This window comes from Lolium rigidum, chromosome 1 (assembly GCF_022539505.1).
Source record: "Lolium rigidum isolate FL_2022 chromosome 1, APGP_CSIRO_Lrig_0.1, whole genome shotgun sequence".
Lineage (NCBI taxonomy): Eukaryota > Viridiplantae > Streptophyta > Magnoliopsida > Poales > Poaceae > Lolium > Lolium rigidum.
Genome location: NC_061508.1, coordinates 116,644,201 through 116,650,540, shown reverse-complemented (window position 1 = coordinate 116,650,540; position 6,340 = coordinate 116,644,201).

Below are 6,340 nucleotides of genomic sequence, written 5' to 3'. Positions count from 1 at the left end.
TCAAGCATGGTTGTCGCTCAAATCTAAATGGTTGGAAACAGCTCAAATAAACACAAGTTGGAGTTGTATAAAGTCCTTTTATTTCCTCTCCCGAGTGGGCCCAACGGCCCACCGGGCCCCTTTGACCTGCGCCCTGATCGGGGGCGCCCAACCCGTTATGGTTGGTGGCCCCCTATCGCCAGCGCTATAAAGAGAGGTGGGGGCCAACGCCTTGCAGTACGAGGTTCACCTGCATTGCCGTACGCCCCACCGACATACCAATCCGATCTAGGGTTAGCGCTGTGCCGACGGGAAGCTACACCGCCGTCTCCGCTCACCCACGCCGCCATCACCATGTCGACATCGAGAGGCTCATCTGCTTCAAAGGGAGAAGGTAACTAATCCCTGGATCTTGTTCATCCTGGCACAGATATCATCCTAGTAGATCTCTACGTTTAACATTGGTATCGAAGCGTGTTTTAGCGTAGTAGATATGGTAGACCTTGTGCTCATGAAAAGTTACAGAAAAGAAAACCCTAGTTCTTTCCCACCGAACAGAAACCCTAATTTTTTTTTGCAAAAGGAAAAAAAAAAACCCCGGCCAGGGCCTTGGGCCGCCGGCAAAGTTAGCGCCTTTCCTCTCGATCTAGGTGCGCATCGGCAAGCCGAGGCACCTGGAAGAAGAACCACCTCATCTCCACTTGCTGCTACATCGGCTGTGCGAGACGATACAAAGAAAAGCTTACCGGCCGGGGCCTTGGGCTCGCCGGAAAGGAAGAACAGGGGCAGTGGGGTTGCGCGCCGCCACCACCGAAAGTCATCGGCTGCTGCCGGCGAAGAAAAGCGCCGCCACTGCGCCGCTTGACGGCAATGAGCCCACCCTTGGGTGCACGCGCCGCCACCAAGATGTACAGGGGCGCCGCTGTTGCTTGTCTCCGCCGCTCCTCGTCACCGCTAGAGAAGTCGGGCTGCTTCTGCGGGAAAGGGGCACGGGGCGCTGCTGCTGCTGTCACCGGCGAGCAGCCGGAGCGAGCGCGCCAGAGTGGATAAAGAAGGTGGATTTCGCCTTCGTATGTGTTGAGGTGGAGTGGGTGCTTGACACACCGCAACCCATAAAGCCTGCTGACCCTGTCAGGGATGACAAGGATGATGATGATGATGCATGGGCTAAAAAGAAAAGGGGCCATGCTCCTGTGGAGATGTCCTACGTACACCTTAGAGAATAGAAAGTGGCAGATTGCCAATAAAAAGTGCATGGCATTTATAAATAACACAATTGAGAAAGCCATCGTGGGCTCAATTGCAGAGTGTGCTTCCTTTGGGGAGTACTTAGAAAAGATAAAGAGCCAGTTCACTGGTTCTTCAAAGACATATGCGACCCAGCTGTTGAAGCAGTTGGTGATAGAAAAGTACAGTGGAGGTGCACGTGGCATCAGGGAGCACATCCTCAGGATGAGCAACCTACCTACAAAGCTGAAGCCCATGGATGCTGACCTAGAGCTGAAGCCTGCACTTCTGGTTCACTTAGTCATGGCTTCATTGCCATCACAGTTTGACAACTTTGTTGTCAATTACAACATGAACCCTGAGAAATGGGACATTGAAAAGACCATTGTCATGTGTGTGCAAGAGGAGGACATACTCAAGGCACGGAATGGAGGTTCTCTAAATTATGTGAAGGACAATAAGAAAAGGCCCTTCACACAAAGCAAGAATGGCTCTCCTTCAAAGCCATATGCAAAAGCTCCAATGCAACATCATCAGAAGTTCCAGCACAGCCAAATGCCAGTGAACAAAGATCAGCGTCTTCAGTGCCAAAAGACTGGGCACTACAAGAAAGACTGCCCTAACTGGCTGAAAGAATTAATGGCAAAGAGAGGTAACAATTTAGTTTTCTTTGTAAATGAATCCCTGTATACACAGTTTTCGAAATCTACTTGGTAGATTGACTCAGGTGCAACTGTTCATGTTGCAAATTCTTTACAGGGATTCCATTCGACGCGGACTACGAAAAGAAGCGATGGATGCGTTGAAGTCGCGAATGGATTTCAAGCAGAAGTTGAAGCTGTTGGCAACGTCCTCTTGGAGCTAGCTGATGGCTTGACTATTCTGCTTAAAGATGTCTTATTTATTCCTTCTTTACATAGAAATTTATCACATTTGGATAAAGATAGTTATCAGTGTTATTTTGGACATGGCAAATGCGCCATATGGTGTAATAATACTTATGTTGGGGTTGCTTTACTCCTTGATGATCTTTATTTATTGTCCTTGCGTGAAAAAGTATTGTCCGTGTGTAAAGTGAATGAACAAATACCCGCATCGAAAAATAATAAAAGAAAAGAAAAAGAACTGATGAATCATCGAAATTATGGCACTGTCGCTTAGGCCATATTTCGAGGGGGAGAATAGAAAGACTCGTTAAAAATGATATTCTTCCTCCATTAGAATTCTCAGACATAGAACAATGCATCGATTGTATTAAAGGAAAATTTGTGAAGCAAATTAAAAAAGTGCAAATCGAAGCACCGCAACACTAGAAATAATTCACACCGAGATATGTGGACCATTTTCGGTGAAAAGTGTGGATGACTATGATTCGTTCATAACATTCAGGGATGATTACTCCCGATATGATTATATTTATCCAATCAAAGAAAGAACATAAGCGTTGGATAAATTTAAAATATTCAATGCTGAAGATGAAAATCAGCATGATAAAAGAATAAAGATAGTCAGATCTGATCATGGAGGGGAGTACTACGGTCGACATACTCCATATGGCCATGTTCCTGGACCTTTTGCAAGGTTCTTACAAGAGACTGGAATAGTCGCCCAGTATTCTATGCCGGGCGAACCTCGGCAGAACGGGGTAGCTGAAAGGCGCAACCGTACCCTTATGGATATGGTGCGCAGTATGATGAGTTATTCCACGCTACCATTGGGACTGTGGATTGAGGCGTTAAAAACCGCGATTCACATTCTAAACATAGTACCAAGCAAATCGGTGCCCAAAACACCGTATGAGCTATGGACAGGGAGAGTGCCTTCTCTAAACCACCTGAAAGTGTGGAGGAGCCCTGCTGAGGCCAAAGTATTTAATCCAAATATCGCAAAGTTACATACCAAAACAGTCAACTGCCATTTTATTGGCTATCCTGAAAAGTCAAAAGGTTATCGTTTCTACTGTCCAGAGAAATACACAAAGTTTGTGGAAACGAGACATGCTGTCTTCTTAGAGGACGAAATGATAAGGGGGGGCATGGTTGCTTAGGAAGAACAGAAGCGTTGGATAAATTTAAAATATTCAAAGCTGAAGTTGAAAATCAACATGATAAAAGAATAAAGTTAGTCAGATCTGATCATGGAGGGGAGTACAATGGTCGACATACTCCATATGGCCAAGTCCCTGGACCTTTTGCAAGGTTCTTATAGGAGACTGGAATAGTCGCCCAGTATTCTATGTCGGACGAACCTCAACAGAACGGGGTAGATAAAAGGTGCAACCGTACCCTCATGGATATGGTGCGCAGTATGATGAGTTATTCCACCCTACCATTGGGATTGTGGATTGAGGCGTTAACGCGATTCACATTCTAAACAGAGTACCAATCACATCGGTGCCTAAAACATTGTATAAGCTATGGACAGGGAGAGTGTCTTCTCTAAACCACCTGAAAGTGTGCGGGAGCCCTGCTGAGGCCAAAGTATTTAATCCAAATATCGCAAAGTTAGATACCAAAACAGCCAGCTACCATTTTATTGGCTATCCTGAAAAGTCAAAAGATTATTGTTTCTACTGTCCCAGAGAAATACACAAAGTTTGTGGAAACGAGACATGTTGTATTCTTAGAGGAAGAAATGATGAGGGGGAGCATGGTAGCTCGGAAAATTGATCTTGAGGAGAAGAGGGTGCATGCACCTAATCCGATGACTCAGGAGCCATTTTTTGCGCTACCATGTGCACCTGCACCGATAATCCCCGGGATTGTGGTGCAAGCGCCTGTTGTCACTCCATCCATGACAACGATGAGTGAAAATTCGGAACCTGTCCGTCAGGAGCCGAATGAACCTTTTGTTGAGCATGAAAGGGAGCAACAATAGCCACCTCCAGAAGCTGAGCCACAAGTTGAGGAACAGAATGCTCTAGAGAATGAGGCCCCTAGAAGGTCTACAAGAGCTAGAAAAACAGCCATTTCGACTGATTACAAAGTTTACAACACAGAAATAGTTCATATGGAAGGTGATCCCACTTCATATGAAGAAGCCGTGAGAAGCTCAGATTCATCAAAGTGGGTGGAGGCCATGGAAGACGAAATGAGATCGATGAGTGCCAACAATGTTTGGGACTTAGAGAATATTTCTAATTAAAGAAGCCAAAACAGTGGGCTGCAAATGGGTCTACAAAATAAAATATGACTCAAATGGGAATGTCGAAAAGTATAAAGCATGACGTGTGGAAAAAGGATTTACGCAAAGAGAAGAGATAGATTATAATGAGACATTTTCTCCAGTCTCATGTAAGGATTCCTTCAGAATCATAATGGAACTAGTTGCACATTTTGATTTAGAGTTGCGTCTAATGGATGTAAAGACGGCATTTACAAATGGGGATTTAGAAGAAAATGTCTACATGAAACAACCCAAGGGTTTTTATCATGGAAGGCAAGGAAGAAATGAGATGCTGCCTAAAGAAATCCATTTATGGATTAAAACAAGCCTCCAGACAGTGGTATCTAAAGTTTAAGAAAACAATTAAGAGATTTGGATTAAAAACAAATATTGAGGACAAATGCGTTTATTCAAAGTTTAAAAGTGGGAAATATATTTTCCTAATCTTGTATGTGGATGATATTCTGCTTGCGAGCAGTGATGTTAGGGTGTGTTTGGTAGCTCGGTCCAACCCAGATATTCTCAATCCAACCTAGCTCAACCAACTATTTAGTGTTTGTTAGGCCGGGTCGGTTGATCTCAGCACTGCCAACCTGATACGGAAAAGGGCTCTCAGCTAGGCTGAGTAGAGAAGCTCAAATCGAGCTTCACAACTCAGCCAGGCTGAGCTCATACCCGCAAAAAACTGTAGCAGGCCCTCGCGCGTTCCCCCCAGACCCCCACCCCCACGTTTTTCCTTCTCATTTTCCCCTACCCGCTCCTCTCGCTCTGACCGCTCCTTCTCCAGGACTCCGCCGACCGCTCCTCCTCCACGTTGGGACACCGGCGAACTCCTCCTCCTCCACGCATGGACGCCGGCGAACTCCCTCCTCCACGCCTCGACGCGTCGGACAACTGCTCCTCCCGGACGCGCCTTGCCGGAAATCCTCCTGGATGCGCCGGCCAGGGTCGACCAGACGTACCGCAGGCTCCTCCACTGAGCTCGACTAGACGGCGTCTTCCGCGCCTCGCCGCAGTTGCCTCGACGCACGCGCATCGCCGTAGCTGCCTCGCCGGACGTGCCTCGCTGTCGCTCCCTCGCCTGAGCTTCTGGACCAAACTCAACCAGACAGGTTCCTCCGCGCCAGGCTCCTCCACCGAGCTCGACCAGACGGGCTCGTCCGCGCCTCGCCGCAGCTGCCTCGCCCGACGCGCGTCGCCGGAGCTCCCTCGCCGGACGAGCCTCGCCGGAGCTGGCTCACCGGACCTACAGGACCCGATTGCGTTTCTCAGGGACCCGATTGCGTTTTTCAGGGACCCGATTGCTTTTATTTTCTGTTTACATGGACCCGATCGTTTTTTATTTTATGTACAGGGACGCGATTATGTTTCATTTTGGTATGCAGGGGCTTTGTGCAAATTTTCAACCCCTCAGCCAGGCTCACCACACACAACCTGCCAAACAAGTGACACACTCAGCATGTCTTCCTTGACCCAAGACACCAAACACATAAGAAAATCTGAGCCCAACCAAGATGGAGCCAGCTTGTACGAGGGCAGATTGCAATTCTCCATTGGCCCGGGCTACCAAACACACCCTTAGTCTACTTCAAGAGACAAAGAAGTTCTTGTCCTCAAATTTTGATATAAAAGATCTTGGTGAAGCGTCATATGTTTTGGGCATAGAAATTCACCGAGATAGGAATAATAGAGTGTTAGGACTATCGCAAAAGACTTATTTAGAAAAGATTCTAAGTAAGTATATGATGACCCACAAGTATAGGGGATCGCAACAGTCTTCGAGGGAAGTATTACCCAATTTATTGATTCGACACAAGGGGAGACAAAGAATACTTGTAAGCCTTAACAGCGGAGTTGTCAATTCATTTGCACTCTGGAAACGAGACTTGCTCGCAAGAGTTTATCGGTAGTAACGGTTTTATGGCGGTGGAAATAGCGAAATAACGGCGACGGTGAAATAAAGACAGCG